Below are 17,062 nucleotides of genomic sequence, written 5' to 3' on the forward strand. Positions count from 1 at the left end.
GCGCTTTTAGAAGTACTCTTAGTGTGCAGTTCTAGAACTACACCTGGTGTCTGTGGGCGGTTCTAGAGCTACATCTGGTGGGCGGTTATAGAACTACCCCTGGTGCCGTGAGCAGTTCTAGAACTTCTTTTAGTGTGCGGTTCTAATACTGCTCCTGGTGGGCGCTTTTAGAACTTCCCCTGGTGGGCGGTTCTAGAAGTACTCCTAGTATGCAGTTCTAGAACTACCCCTGGTGCCGGTGGGCGGTTCTAGATCTACACCTGGTGTCGGTGAACGGTTCTAGAACTACCCCCTGGTGGGTGGTTCTGAAACTACCCCTGGTGCTGTGAGTGGTTCTAGAACTTCTACTAGTGTGCAGTTCTAATAATGCTCCTGGTAGGTGGTTCTAGAAGTACTCTAGTGAGCAGTTCTAGAAATACCCCTGGTGCCGGTGGGCTCTTCTAGAACCACTCAGTGTGCAGCTCTAGAACTACCCCCGGTGGGCGCTTCTAGAACTACCCCTCACGGGCGCTTCTAGAAGTACTCCTAGTGTGCAATTCTAGAACTACCCGCAGTGCCGTGAGCAGTTCTAGAACTTCTAGTGTGCAGTTCTAATACTGCTCCTGGTGGGCACTTTTAGAACTACCCCCGGTGCCGATGGGCGCTTCTAGAACTACCCCTGGTGGGCGCTTTTAGACCTACCCTTGGTGGGCGGTTCTAGAAGTACTCCTAGTGTGCAGTACTAGACCTACCCCTGGTGCCATGATCGGTTGTAGAACTTCTTCTAGATTGCGGTTCTAATACTGCTCCTGGTGGGCGCTTCTAATACTATCACTGGTGGGCAGTTCTAGTACTACCCATTGTGCTGGTGGGCAGTTCTAGTACTACCCATTGTACTGGTGGGCAGTTCTAGTACTACCCATTGTACTGGTGGGCAGTTCTAGTACTACCCCTGGTGGGTGGTTCTGAAACTACTGGTGCCGATGGGCGCTTCTAGAACTACCCCTGGTGGCCAGTCATAGAACTACCCCTGGTGGCCAGTCATAGAACTACCCGCAGTGTAGTGTACGGTTCTAATACTGTTCCAGGTGGGCGCTTCTAGAACTACATCTTGTGGGCGCTTCTAGAAGTACTCTTAGTGTTCCGTTCTAGAACTACCCCCAATGCCGTGAGCGGTTCTAGAACTTCTAGTGTGCGGTTCTAATACTGCTCCTAGTGGGCGCTTTTAGACCTACCCTTGGTGGGCGGTTCTAGAAGTGCTCCTAGTGTGCAGTACTAGAAGTACCCCTGGTGTCTGTGTGCGTTTCTAGAACTACCCCTGGTGCCATGATCGGTTCTAGAAATTCTTCTAGATTGCGGCTCTAATACTACCCATTGTGCTGGTGGGCAGTTCTAGAACCACCCCTGGCGGGCAGTTCTAGAACCACCCCTGGCGGGCAGTTCTAGAACTACACCTGGTGCCATGAGCGGTTCTAATACTGCTTCTGGTGGGCGCTTTTAGCACTAACCCTGGTGGGCGGTTCTAGAAGTACTCCTAGTATGCAGTTCTAGAACTACCCCTGGTGCCGGTGGGCGCTTCTAGAACTATCCCTGGTGCCAGAGTGCACTTCTAGAACGACTCCAGGTGGGCGCTTCTAGAACTACCCCTGGAGGGCGGTTCTAATACTGCTCCTGGTGGGCGATTATAAAACTACCCGCAGTGTAGTGTGCGTTTCTAATACTGTTCCATATGGGCACTTCTAGAAGTACTCTTAGTGTGCAGTTCTCGAACTACCCCTGGTGCCCGTGGGGCGCTGCTAGAGCTACCCCTGGTGGGCGCTGCTAGAGCTACCCCTGGTGGGCGCTGCTAGAGCTACCCCTGGTGGGCGCTGCTAGAGCTACCCCTGGTGGGCGCTGCTAGAGCTACCCCTGGTGGGCGCTACTAGAACTACCCCTGGTGGGCGCTACTAGAACTACCCCTGGTGGGCGCTACTAGAACTACCCCTGGTGGGCGCTACTAGAACTACCCCTGGTGGGCGCTACTAGAACTACCCCTGGTGGGCGCTACTAGAACTACCCCTGGTGGGCGCTACTAGAACTACCCCTGGTGGGCGCTACTAGAACTACCCCTGGTGGGCGCTACTAGAACTACCCCTGGTGGGCGCTACTAGAACTACATCTTGTGGGCGGTTCTAGAATTGCCCCCGGTGCAGGTGGGTGATTCTAGAACTACCTCTAATGTGCAGTTCTAGAACTACTGCTAATATGCAGTTCTAGAACTACCCCTTGTGCCTGTGGGGGTTCTAGAACTACCCATAGAGAGCGCTTCTAGAACTACCCCTGGTGTCTGTGGGCGGTTCTAGAGCTACACCTGGTGGGCGGTTATAGAACTACCCCTGTTGCCGTGAGCAGTTCTAGAACTTCTTTTAGTGTGCGGTTCTAATACTGCTCCTGGTGGGCGCTTTTAAATCTACACCTGGTGCCGGTGGACGGTTCTAGAACTACCCCTGGTGGGTGGTTCTGAAACTACCCCTGGTGCTGTGAGTGGTTCTAGAACTTCTACTAGTGTGCAGTTCTAATAATGCTCCTGGTAGGTGGTTCTAGAAGTACTCTAGTGAGCAGTTCTAGAAATACCCCTGGTGCCGGTGAGCTCTTCTAAAACTACTCCTAGTGTGCAGCTCTAGAACTACCCCTGGGGGTGCTTCTAGAACTACACCTAGTGCCGGTGAGCGGTTCTGAAACTACCCCTGATGGGCGCTTCTAGAGGTACTCTTAGTGTGCAGTTCTAGACCTACTCCCGGTGCCGATGGACGGTTCTAGAACTACCCCCGGGTTGCCATCGGGCGCTTCTAGAGCTACACCCGGTGTGCAGTTCTAGAACTACCCGCAGTGCTGTGAGCAGTTCTAGAACTTCTAGTGTGCGGTTCTAATACTGCTCCTGGTGGGCGTTTATAGAACAACCCCCGGTGCCGATGGGCGTTTGTAAAACTACTCCCGGTGCCGTGAGCGGTTCTAGAACTTCTAGTGTGCGGTTCTAATACTGCTCCTGGTGGGTGCTTCCAGAACCACCCCCTGGTGCCGTGAGTAGTTCCAAAACTACCCCTGGTGGGCAGTTCCAAAACTACCCCTGGTGGGCAGTTCCAAAACTACCCCTGGTGGGCAGTTCCAAAACTACCCTCGTTGCTGGTGTACGGTTCTAGAAATACTCCTGGTGCCGGTGGGCACTTCTAGAAGTACCCCTCGTGGGCACTTCTAGAAGTACCCCTCGTGGGCACTTCTAGAAGTACTCCTAGTGTCCAGTTCTAGAACTACCCCTGATGCCGATGTGATCTTCTATAACTACCCTTGGAGGGCGCTTCTAGAACTACCCCTGGTGCCATGATCGGTTCTAGAACTTTCTTCTAGTGTGTGGTTCTAATACTGCTCCTGGTGGGCGCTTCTAGAACTACTCCTGGTAGTATACATCTATTCTATATTTTTCGATTTTAACTATTGTATGTACATTGGTGTGAGTGCCTGTCTCTAGGGTGTCTTACTTAACCGTGTATTTATTATACGTTTTTTAATTTCCTATTTATGCATAATTTGACAATTTTGTTCGGTTGTTCTTGATTGGTTCTTTGACATTCCTAGTTTGCCTATGGGGTCAATGCACCAAAATGAGTCATCTAGCGTCAATGAACTTTAACCACCTTCACTGCACACGTCAGTGTTGTGCCCTTCTCCCCCGCCCCCCCAAATAGCTGCAAAGTCCCACCTGTATACTGGAGCCCAAGACCACAAGATCACAAGATCACATGCTGGATCTCTGGCACTCATGAGGTCATGTGCAGGGGCCTCAGGAGCCTCCGAACACCACACTGACATCTGTCTGCTCTCCTCCACAACTGAGCAGCATCAGAAACCCAGCTAACAGACATTGCTGTCACTGCAAACACTCATTGGATTAACTGACACGATGTCAGCAAGTTGCTGAAGATCTGGATACTGCAGCCATGAGATCTGTGGCAGCATTAGGCAGATGGGACACTGCAGCTAATAGAGAGTAAGAGTGCAACAGAGATGGCCCTAAACTGCATTTAAAGGGTGTCAGGAAAACTTAGTCAGACTTTGCAGCCCTCTGGCGCTCCCTTATCCTGCTGGTCAAACACGGTATTGACTGAGGATAAGCAACAGGGCGCAGCTGCTCTCATTTATGTCGACTATTGTGGCACGTGATGTGACAGGACGTATATATACCACCAGTTCCGTCCAGGAACGTATATATACCTCAATCCCACCACCCTCAACCACAATATCACATAAATACACCGTATGCTGCCACCACCGATCTCTTAACAGGTGGATCGGGTACCAGTTAGGTAACGTGAATTAGCGGGTGAGGAACGTGTTTGCTCGACATAGGACAAGAAGAACGAAGCTGGTAAATAATAATTTACTCCCGAAAGTTGGCAGTGTTTACAAAAGATATACAAGATTTTATAAAAGAATTTACATATATGCATAAAACAGTTAAAATAAAAGGGGTAAATAGCAAAACCTGCGCCACGAGGTGATGGTCTCAGATTCTGTGGCGGGACGGCTCCCCGGAAATTAGGTGTGATTCCTCCACGCAGCGAGGAGTGCTTGCATCTGACGTCCCTGGGTTGGAATGAGCCAACATGGACATTCTGGTTTTTAGTAAGGAGGCAAAACACTAGGACACACCCATGTTTACCTCACACGGGGGCTCTGTTTTGTGAACCCACCCAGCTGCACAAGACATAAAAATCCTTCATCTTCCATATCTTGGTATGGGGGAGCCCCACATCCAAGATGAATACATCATTTTTTTATTTTTTTTTTTAAGGTTGAAGGAAGACTAAGTCCATCTAGTTCAACCCATAGCCTAACATGTTGATCCAGAAGAAGGGAAAAAAAAAAAAACATGTGGAAAACACTAAGCTCCACATTGGGGAAAAAAATTCCTTCTCGACTCCATACGACAATCAGACTAGTTCCCTGGATCAACGCCCTATCAAGGAATCTAGTATTTATAACCTATAATATTATACTTTTCAAGAAAGGCATCCATGCCCTTCTTAAATTTAAAAAGTGAATCACTCGTTACATCATGCAGCAGAGAGTTCCATAGTCTCACTGCTCTTACAGTAAAGAATCCCCGTCTGTGATTATGATTAAACCTTCTTTCCTCCAGACGTAGAAGATGTCCCCTTGTCCCCGTCTCAGGCCTCAGAGTAAAAAGATCAGTAGAAAGGTCTTTGTACTGTCCCCTCATACTTGTACATAGTAATAAGATCACCTCTAAGCCTTCTTTTTCCGCAGTAAATAACCCCAAGTGTAATAACTTGTCTTGGTATTGCAGACCCCCCAGTCCTCTAATAACCTTAGTCGCTCTTCTCTGCACTCGCTCTAGTTCAGCTATGTCTTTCTTATACACCGGAGACCAGAACTGTACACAGTATTCTAAGTGTGGTCGCACTAGTGACTTGAATAGAGGTAAAATTATGTTCTCCTCATGAGCATCTATGCCTCTTTTAATGCATCCCATTATTTTATTTGCCTTTGCAGCAGCTGCCTGACACTGGCCACTAAACGTGAGCTTGTCGTCCACCAATACACCCAGGTCTTTTTCAGTTACAGTTTTGCCCAGTGTTTTACAATTAAGCATATAATTATACATTTTATTTCCTCTGCCCAAGTGCATTACCTTACATTTATCCCCATTAAAGCTCGTTTGCCATTTATCAGCCCAAGCTTCTAGTTTACATAGATCCTCCTGTAATATAAAATTGTCCTCCTCTGTATTGATTACCCTGCAGAGTTTAGTGTCATCTGCAAATATTGAAATATTACTCTGTATGCCCCCTACAAGGTCATTAATAAATATGTTAAAAAGAAGGGGGCCCAATACTGACCCCTGTGGTACCCCACTGTTAACTGAGACCCAGTCTGAGTGTTTTCCATTAATAACCACCCTTTGTTTCCCATCACTGAGCCAATTCTTAACCCACATACATATATTTTCCCCTATCCCCATTGTTCTCATTTTATGTATCAACCTTTTGTGTGGAACCGTATCAAAATCTTTTGAAGAGTCCATATACACAGCATCCACTGCATTTCCTTGGTCCAGTCCCGAACTTGCCTCCTCATAAAAACTGATCAGATTAGTTTGACAGGAACGGTTCCTCGTAAATCCATGTTGATATTGGGTCATGAGGTTATTCTTCTTCAGATACTCTATTATAGCACCTCTTAGGAAACCCTCCAGGATTTTACACACAGTAGAGGTTAAGCTTACTGGCCTATAAATTTCCAAGTTCAGTTTGTCCCCTTTTTGAATATTGGCACCACATTTCCTATACGCCAGTCGTGTGGACCCTGTTATTATTGAATCTTTAAAGATTAAAAATAATTGTCTATGACGTTACTTAATTCCTGCAGTACTCGCGGGTGTATCCCACCTGGGCCCGGGGATTTGTCAACTTTAGTGATTTTTAGACGCCGCCGTACTTCCTGCTGGGTTAAGCAAGTGACATTTAATGGAGAATTTTTGTTATCACTAATCAGGTTTTCTGTCATGCGATTTTCTTGTGTAAATACGGTTGAAAAAAAAATCATTTAGCATATTGGCTTTTTCCTCATCCTCATCCACCATTTCACCCAGACTATTTTTAAGGGGGCCAACACTATTATTTTTTAGTTGTTTACTATTTATGTAGTTAAAGAATATTTTGGGGTTATTTTTACTTTCTCTGGCAATGATTCTCTCTGCCTCAATCTTTGCCGCCTTGATTTGCTTTTTACATAATTTATTTAATTTTCTATATTTATTTAATGCCTCATCACTACCTACATGCTTTAGTTCTCTAAATGCTTTCTTTTTGTCACTTATTGCGCCCCTTACAGCTCTATTTAGCCATAGTGGTTTCCTCCCATTTCTAGCATGTTTATTCCCAAAGGGTATATATTGTGCACAGGTCCTATTCAGGATGTTAATAAATGTCTCCCATTTGCTTTGTGCAGCTTTATGTCTCAGGATATCGTCCCAGTTTATTGCACTAAGATCATCTCTCAACCGTTGGAAACTAGCCTTCCTGAAGTTTAGTGTCCTTGTAACCCTTCTACTACACATCTTATTAAAGGTTACATGAAAATGTATTATTTTGTGATCACTATTACCCAAGTGACCCCCAACTCGTATATTTGATATGCGGTCTGGCCTATTGGTTAATATTAGGTCTAGCAGTGCCCCCCTTCTTGTTGGGTCCTGAACCAGTTGTGAAAGGTAATTGTCTCTCATAGTTGTCAAAATCTATTACCTTTGCTTGAACTACATGTTTCTGTCCCCCAACGTATTTCAGGGTAGTTGAAGTCTCCCACAATAATGACTTCTCCTTGAGTCGCTGCTTCATCTATTTGCTTTACGAGGATATTCTCCGCTACTTCCATTATTTTTGGAGACATATAACAAACCCCTATCAGTAATTTATTATTTTTTCCCCCTCCCCTTATCTCCAACCACAGGGACTCTACATTTTCATTAGATTCACATATATCCTCCCGCAAGACAGGTTTTAAGGATGATTTTACATATAAACACCCCCCCCCCCCCCTCGCTTGTTTGTACGGTCATTTCTGAACAGACTATAGCCCTGTAAATTAGCTGCCCAGTCATGGCTCTCGTCCAGCCACGTCTCCGATATTCCTACCATGTCATAATTATTTTCCAACAAAATTAATTCTAATTCCTCCATTTTGTTGGTGAGGCTTCTGGCATTAGTGTACATGCATTTTATGTATCTCTCTGTACCTCTATTCCTTCTTACTTTATTGGCTGTTCTAACCCCACCCCCAATTTATTTGTGCCCAGGTCACTATCTGCACTATCTTCCCCACCTATAAAATGAATACCCCCCCCCCCAATCCCTAGTTTAAACACTCCTCCAACCTTCTAGCCATTTTCTCCCCCAGCACAGCTGCACCCTCCCCATTAAGGTGCAGTCGGTCCCTAGCGTAGAGTCTGTAGCCAACTGAGAAGTCGGCCCAGTTCTCCAGGAACTCAAATCCCTCCTTCCTACACCAGTTCTTGAGCCACTTATTTATCTCCCTAATCTCCCGTTGCCTCTCTGGCGTGGCACGTGGTACCGGTAGTATTTCAGAGAATACCACCTTGGAGGTCCTTGCTTTCAGCTTGCAGCCTAATTCCCTGAAGTCATCTTTAAGGACCTTCCACCTACCTCTAACTTTGTCATTTGTGCCAATGTGCACCATGACCGCTGGGTCCTCACCAGCCCCTCCCAGTAATCTGTCAACCCGATCAGCGATGTGCCGGACTTGAGCGCCAGCTAGGCAGCACACTGTTTGATGATCCCTGTCTTTGCGACAGATTGCCCTATCTGTTCCCCTAATAATTGAGTCGCCCACTACCAGCACCTGCCTGGCCTGCCCTACTCTCCTATTTCCCTCTTTACTGGAGCTGACACTCCTCCGGCTTTCAGGATACATGCCTTGCTGCAGCAGTGCTACCCCTGTACCATCACTCCCCTCATCTGCCAACTTTGCAAACTTATTGGGGTGTGCCAGATCAGGACTAGCCTCCCTTGCACTCTTCCCTCTACCCCCCCTTCTAACTGTCACCCAACTAACAGCCTCACTGTCCTGCAGCTCCAGACTACCACCCTCCCCCACATCTACCCCAGTGAGCGGCTGCTCAGCGAGCAGCAGACTCCTTTCCATGTTGTCAATGGATCTCAGTGTTGCCAGCTGCTCATTTAGATCCAGTATCTGGGCTTCCAAACGCACAACGTGCTCACATCTCGCGCAGCAGTAAGCAACCACGACCGGCTGTTCAGGATTGCATACATGTGGCAAGATGTACACTGGATAGCATTGTCAATAATGGAGCTCATTTCCTAATGGGGATTGCAATAGACAGAATGTTAAGTAAAAAGAAAAGCAAAGAATTAATGAAATACAGACAGCAATTCAGTCCAAAGTCCTCCCTTCCAAACTTCCTGAATCCAAGTCACTGAAAAATAAGTCACACACTTACGCTCTGGTCACACTCCGCTCGTTCACACTCGCAAATTAAGAGATTTAAAGAGGTTTTGTTTTTTCCCCTTTTCCAGCAATACACCCTTCACCTCAATGCACTTCCAAAGGCAAGTTTGCCGTCACCAATATTGACGGAGATTGATACCAAATATAATATTTCTATGACGTTCAGAAGCTCAGAAACCATTTCCTAGGTTTCTGGTGGTTTCCCAGTTATGAAAGATACACCATCATAACTGGAAAAAGGCGAGCATCCCAAAAATGTGGTCCATGTGTTTGTGACAGTCATGTGCATTATTAAACTTGACATTAAAAGTTTGTACAGTTACACAATAGAGCTTTGGAGGGGAAATCCAGTGTAAACCAGTATGCTTGCCCTGGGCTGAGGTTTATGGCGGTTATAAAAATTCCTTGTTTGGGGGAAGCAAGAGTAGAGTTCTATGGAGGTCCCTTCCAAGTGAACAGGGGACGGAGATTTAAGACATCTCTGGCTGTCCTTTCAACATTTTTAAAACTAGGACAAAAATACATTTTGCCTGACAAAGGGAATGTCACTAGGTTTATTGCCACCTGATCTGAGCACAGCACAACGTGTGGACAAAGATCCCCAATTCCAGCGACGTGTTGCTCTCTGGGCTGACTGATGTAGTTTTGATAAGTGATCCTCCACCAGCAGGAGACTGCCACCAGAGGACTAGTAAAGCTGCTGCCATGTAGTCCAACCCTGTCCCCACAACTGATGAATAGCTCTGTACACTGTGCATTGGTAGCTTTCTGCCTATCAGTGGTGTGGGTGGGGTTATACAGAGCCCAGCATTCAGAGAATTAGATCTGCAGCAGACACAGTTAGAGTATGTGCCCACGAAGCGTTTTTCAAGAGGATATGCTGCAGAATTTCCGCAGCGTAAAGGCTTTTTTAGCGCTATGTTATCCGCCCCCCATGGTCCCCAATGTGATTACGCAAGTTCAATGCCCATGCTGCGTTTTTTTCCGCAGCGTTTTTCCGGCGGGGAAAAATCCGCAGCACGCTCATTAATTTTGCGTTTCCGCAAGCGGAATTGCCTTTGCAGTGCAATTAAAAACTCAAGGCAATTCCGCATGCGTTTATCCGGGAGAGGACATGCAGAAATGAAGCAGAAAATTTCTGCTTCATTTCCACAGCATGGGAACATAGCCTTACTCTGAACTGCACCAAGCGATCCATCACTGTAATCAGGGTCTCTGCCCCTAAATCACCCTGCTCTCAGATGGGGCAGCAAAATCCTGGTGACAAATTCACTAACCCCATCCAGCTTCAGATGCAAGTATTAGAATTGATTCTGATGCTCAAAATTAAATGTAATGGCCAGTGGCTAATGGCAGGCAATAGGTACAGCAAAGTGTGGAAAAGTTACCTGCAGGATTGTAGGGAACAAACTTCTCAGTGTCGGGGTACTGCTGCTCGTCTGTCTTATCAGAAGTGCCAGAAACCTAGTGGGGAACAGGAACCAGGTCACAAGCTTCATTTATCCAGGGTTTACCATTAGGTTCTCCATATAGGATCTGAAAAGTAGTGTTGAGCCACCCCCGTAGTGTTAGAGTTCGGTTCGTCGAACACCCGTATGTTCGCCGAACACCTTCGAACACTTAAAACCAATGGCAGGCAAACAAAAACACAAAAGGTGTCCAAAAGCTGACAAACTGCTCAGTAGACACAACTAACACATGGAAAAGTGACATGTACAAATAGTCATGCGAAAAGAAAAGAGGTGGAGGAGTAAAAGGAGGGGGAGACACAGATATAGGCATGTCATGCCCTTCTAAAACCCCAAAAATGCGAAGCTAACACGGCCAGTCCGTTCCTGCCCGTGCGACCTCCGTGTCGCCGGATTTGTGCCAGAGCTGCGGTGGACCCTGACGGCTAGCACCCTCTCCCAATACTGGTGCCTGTCCGCTGGTGGGTCGAGCGAGCCCCCCTGCGGTGGAGGCAGGTCTAAGCTTTTTAATTTAAATTGTCTCTCTAATTTGAATGAGTACACTTTAAATCCTTTTACAAAGATCTATTGGAGGGCAAGTCTGATGCCAGCAGCCGCGGGAATTCCAGCTCTAGTAGCGTCCACTAAAGCTGCTGCAGTTAAAAAGCTTTTATAAGATCGAGCTCGGCGGTCCACCGCAAGGCGTCCTACCGCCAGTCCCAGGCCCTGTGCCTTGGGGTGCCTCCCCGATGCTCTTCACTGAGTGTCCCGGGGGCCCGATGCATTTCCTTTGAAAAAATTAAGCGTCCAAACTACAGGTGGTGCAGCTTGCTTAACAGTTGGGATAATCCGCTGACTAGCAGACACTGCTACTAGGTCCAAAGTATTTCCTGGGCTAGATACAGTTAAAAATTTGTAATTAGATACTCTCGTTGGATGCTGAGAAAGCATTCCATAGAGTCTCCTGGCACGCCATATATTATTCTCTTAAAAAGCTTGGTGTAGGGATCTAGGGGACCCTTTCATAGGCAAAATCACAGCCCGGTATCGCAATACGTCACCTAGGCTGAAGATGAATGGAACATTTTCATCACCTTTCATAATCACCAATGGGACAAGGCAGGGATGTCCTCTGTCCCCTCTTATACATCCTAGTGATGGAGCACCTGCTCTCATCAATTCGCCATAACCCCAATATTAGGTGGATTGAGGTGGCAGGCACAGAGTACAAGTGCTCTGCATTTGCTCATGATGTCCTAGTATATAGCACTCAATCACATATATCCATCCCTGCTGTTATGGCTGAAATAGATCACTTTGTTACATGGTCAAATTTTAAAATCAATGCAGCGAAGTCTGAGGCCCTCGATGTCTCCCTCCTCAAATCCATACAGGATTCCATCCAGTCCAACTTTCCCTTTGCCTGTCCCTCACAGGGTATCAAATACTTAGGAATTCATATTCATAGAGACCTCTCCCGTCTATGTAATCTTAATTTTGGGCCCTTTATTGAACAACTCCATACAGACCACGGTTGGCAAGTTAGAACTGTAAGATTCACTACGTGAACCACTGGTGTTTTGTGGAAAAGCACATGTACACTGTGTTCCAAATTATGCAAAAAGTGTTTAGGAGTGATAAGGGAAGAATTTGTTTGTCAGTTAAACTCATTGATGGTGATGTGTGTCAGGGCTCTTTATATCAATGTAAGCAATTGCAGACACCTGTGCTAATTAGTTTGGCAGGGGTGTCCAATGAAAGGCAAGACTACTTAAGAAGGCTGTCCCACATTAAGCAGCCTACATTTTCTGCCAAAATGGGAAAGAAAAAGGATGTGTCGGCTGCTGAGAAGCAACAAATTGTGGATTGTTTAGGTCAAGGCATGACTACAATCAACATTGCCAAGACACTTCATCCTGATCATCGCATAATCAAGAAGTATGTAGCTGATTCACAGTACACATGTGTGCGTGCTGATAAGGGAAAATTGAGGACTCTTTCCTACAGGCAATTACGTCAGGTTAAAAGAGCAGCGGCAAAAAAGCCTTGTCATAGCAGCAGACAAGTTTTTGAAGCTGCTGGTGCCTCCAACGTCCCCCGAACAACAAGATGCAGGGTCCTTCAGAGGTTTGCAGCTGTGCGCAAGTTATCCTGTCGACCTCCTCTATCTAATGTACACAAGCAGAAAGGGCTGCAGTGGGCCAAACAATACATGAAGACTGACTTCAAAACTGTTTTGTTCACCGATGAGTGCCGTGCAACGCTCGATGGTCCAGATGGATGGAGTGGAGGATGGCTGGTTGATGGACACCCCATGCAAACACGGCTACGGCGCCAACAAGGAGGAGGTGGAGTAATGTTTTGGGCTGGAATCATGGGGAGAGAGATTGTCGGCCCCTTTAGGATCCCTGAAGGGGTAAATATGAACTCCATAATGTATGTGGAGTTTCTCAAACAGCACTTCCTGCCATGGTTCAAGAAGAAGAACCGTGTATTCCGCAGCAAGATCATTTTCATGCATGATAATGCACAGTCTCATGCTGCACATAACATCTGCATCTCTGGCTGATATGGGCATAAAAGGGGACAAACTTATGGTGTGACCCCCATGCTCCCCTGACCTCAACCCCATTGAGAACCTCTGGAGCATCATCAAAAGGAGTGCCTATGATGGCGGGAGGCAGTTCACATCTAAGCAACAGCTCTGGGAGGGTATTCTGTCCTCATGCAAAACAATTGAAGCAGAAACCATCCAAAACCTGACAAATTCAATGGACGAGAGAGTTCAGAAGCTCCTTTCGAACAAGGGGTCCTATGTGCAAATGTAACATCACCTAGAATAAAGTTTTTTGAGCTGAAAACTGTTTGATTACAGTTTGTAATAACCGGCTAATGCTTATAATTTCAAAAATGACCATTTTTTTGCTCTTTATTAAAATGAAAAGGTTGATCGTAGAGTGTGGGGGATCTAAGAGTGTGGCAACCCAGTAGTCAGGATTATTTCGAATTCTGACAATCTGAGGGTCATGTTGCAGGTAGTGCAGCAAGAAGGCACTCATGTGTCTTGCGCATCTCGGAGCCCCAAAATTATTTTCCGGGCTAGATGCAGCAAAAAATTATTATTAATTTGAAAGCTGGTGGAGTTTAGTATAGATGGTCTAATAGAATCAGTGCTGTAAACTGCTACAAGGCCCAAATTATTTTCCAGCCAAGATACAGATAAACATGATTAGTAATTTGAAAGCTTATAACGGTTGGTGAGGTGATTTTAACAAATCATCAAGCTTTTACTCTCCCCAGCATGACACAGGGGTAGAAAAGTCGTTTCGGATCCATGATTTGTTCATCTTTATGAACGTGAATCTGTCTACATTATCAGTGGAGAGCCCCGTGCGCTTATCTGTCAGCACACCACCAGCAGCGCTGAACACACGTTCAGACAGAACGCTGGCTGCGGGGCATGACAAGATCTCCAAGGCGTAAGTGGCAAGCTCCGGCTATTTATCCAGATTGGAAGCCCAAAAAGAGCAAGGGTCCAGTGACACAGTCATGGCTTCAATGTTTACTTGGATATACTCCTGTACCATCGTCTCTAGGCGTTGACTATGTCAGACTTCTTGTCTCCTGTGGCCTTGCAAAGGATGGGCTAAAAAAGTGGTGAAATGATTCCGCAAAATTGATGTTACCAGCAGATACTGTGTTTATGTTAAGTTTTGAGTGCTGAACACTCGACGGTCCCACGGTTGGCAAGTTGGAACTGTGAGACTCACTACGTGCACCACTAGTGTTTTGTGGAAAAGCACATGTAAGATTCTGAAACAGTCTCTGCTGATACTCCAGCATGCGTGCATCTCTTTCTATGGCAGGAATAATTTCTGCAAATTTACTTTTGTACCGGGGGATCTAAGTGTGGCAACCCAGTAGTCAGGATTATTTCTAATTCTCACAATTCGAGGGTCATGTTGCAGGTAGTGCAGCAAGAAGGCACTCATGTGTCTTGCGCACCCAGGAGCACCAAGTCCCTGTTGTGTTGGTGGCGAGGTAACAATCATGCTTCCTTCCTCTGCCCTCTCCCCCCAACCTCGCACAACAGAAATGTGATCAAGGTCTCCCTCATCTGATGAGTCTTCCATCAGTTCGTCCTCCACCTTCCTCACTAGTTTGGCTGCTACCATGCGCCCTGGTAAAACCATCTCCCCCACCCTCACATGCCTGCCGCCTTGGTGCTGCCGACCATCTGGACCTTGCAGATGTTAGCCCTTCCTCATGCAACTCCTCCTTCTCTACTTCCTCCACCTCCTCTTCTGCCACCACCTGACTCCGAATTCTGTTTAACATGTGCTCCAGCATGTAAATCACCGGAATAGTCATGCTGATAATGGCATCGTCAGCAATAAACATCTTCGCCATTTCAAAACTGTGCAGAAGGGTGCATAGGTCCCTGATCTGAGACCACTCCTCCAGCGTGATTTGCCCCACCTCTGGATCTCGTTGGCCCAGGCTATACGTCAGAACGTATTGCACCAGGGCTTGTCGGTGCTGCCACAGTCGCTGCAACATGTGCAGAGTTGAATTCCACCGGGTAGGCACATCGCATTTTAGCCGGTGAAGTGGCAGGCCCAACGACTTCTGTAGAGATGTAAGTCGCTGAGCTGCGGGATGCGAATGGCGGAAGTGAGCACACAGCGACCGTGCCCTCTGCAGAAGGCCATCTAGTCCGGGATAGTGGGCTAAAAGTTGCTCGACAACCAGGTTCAACATGTGAGCCATACAAGGCACGCGTGTGACATTGCCTCGGCAAAGGGCCGCACCCAGGTTTGCAGCATTGTCGCACACGACTTTCCCTGGTTTCAGGTCCAGTGGAGACAACCATTCATGAAATTGGTTCTCCAGAGCTGACCACAACTCCTCAGCTGTGTGACTCACATTTCCCAGACATTTCAAAGTAAAAACCGCCTGATGACGTTGAGCCCTGCTGCCAGCATAGTAAGGAGGTGTGCAGGATCCCTTCTGCGCAGTTAGAAAGCTTGTGGAATGACCAGACAGGCTTTGGGTGCAGGTGGAGGACCGAGAGGAGGTTGAGGAGGCAGAAGCAGTGGAGGAAATTCGAGATAAAGAGGATTGACGCACAACTCATGGGGGCGGCAAGACTTGGACAGCAGCCCCTTGTCCTGCTGTCACCATAGTTACCCAGAGCCCAGTCAGCAACATGTAACGCCCCTGTCCATGCCTACTCGTCCAAGTGTCTATGGTGAAATGCACCCTGTCACACACACAGTTTCTCAAAGAAGCTGTGATGTTGTGTGCGACATGCTGGTGGAGGAGTGCAGGCACACCTTTCTTTGAGAAGTAGTGCCGACTGGGCATCTGGTACTGGGTCACTGCGACAGACATAAGGTCTCGAAAATCCTCTGTCCACCAGGCGGAAAGGCAGCATTTCTGTAGCCAAAAGCTTGCAGATGGTGAAATTCAACCTCTTAGCTTTCTCATGGCTAGGAGGAAATGGTCTTTTACTTGTCCACATCTGAGGGACTGAGGGCTGGCTGTTGTGCTTAGACGAGGTTGAGAAGGGTGTCCCCGGCAAACTGCCGGTCCGTGAGGAAGATGCAGGCGGACATGTTAGGTTGCCTTGATCCAAAGGTGGTGCTATCGATGTCGGACAGCGCTGAACACCAGCTGGTGTTTCCACCTCCAAAGAAAATGATGACCTGCCAATCACGCTGGCTGTTGCAGGTAAAGAGGTGGCAGGTCTGCGTCCCAAAACAGGTGTGACTGCTGTCCCCCCAGTCACAGAGGATGAAGAGGCCGCGGATGCACAAGATGTGGCAGACGGCGGTTGGCCCGGCCGGCTAGGCCGCATTGTAGCACAGTGAGCTTCCCACTGCAATTTATGCTTCATATCCATGTGCCGGTTCATGCATGAAGTGCTCAAACTATGTATTTTTTGGCCTCTACTTAGCTTTTGCTGACAAATGTTACAGATAACACAAGTTGGGTCATCCTTATCGATCTGAAAAAATGCCCAGGCTATGCAAGGCTTAGCACCCATGCGACCTGAAGAGCCACCACGACTTGTGGTCAGAGGCAGAGTTGTGTTTGAGGATGCAGTTGTTGACGTGCTTCCAGTACTACGTCTGTCCAGGAAGGCGCAACCTGACCTCGTCGTCATTAGCATCCTCCTCCACCTCCTCTGCTGACCTCAGACTGGCTAACTGTGGGTTGACAGTAAGTGGGATCTCCAACCTCATCATCATCACCACCCTGTGTGTTATCACACCCGTCGTCCTCAGAGCCAACCTCTTCCTGCCCTGACAAAAAACTAAAGTTGTCGCTCCAATCAGGTATACGAGTCTCATCATCGTCTTCCTCATTGTCTCCACCAACAGGAGTTACAGTTTGGGAACGAGGGTCTACATTATGGTCAGAACCTTCTGCCTCTGGTCCTGGATCCGACTCAAAGATTCTGGGCATCAGTGCAGATCATTTCCTCGTCTGGATTCACAGAAGCTCTGGAGCCGACCTCTGATTCCCAGGCTATAGTATGAGTAAACAGCTCTGCAGACTCCACCATCTGTGTTACCCCATATTAA

This window comes from Phyllobates terribilis, unplaced genomic scaffold, assembly GCF_046119375.1.
Source record: "Phyllobates terribilis strain yellow unplaced genomic scaffold, ASM4611937v1 Scaffold_203__1_contigs__length_3528282, whole genome shotgun sequence".
Classification (NCBI taxonomy): Eukaryota; Metazoa; Chordata; class Amphibia; order Anura; family Dendrobatidae; genus Phyllobates; species Phyllobates terribilis.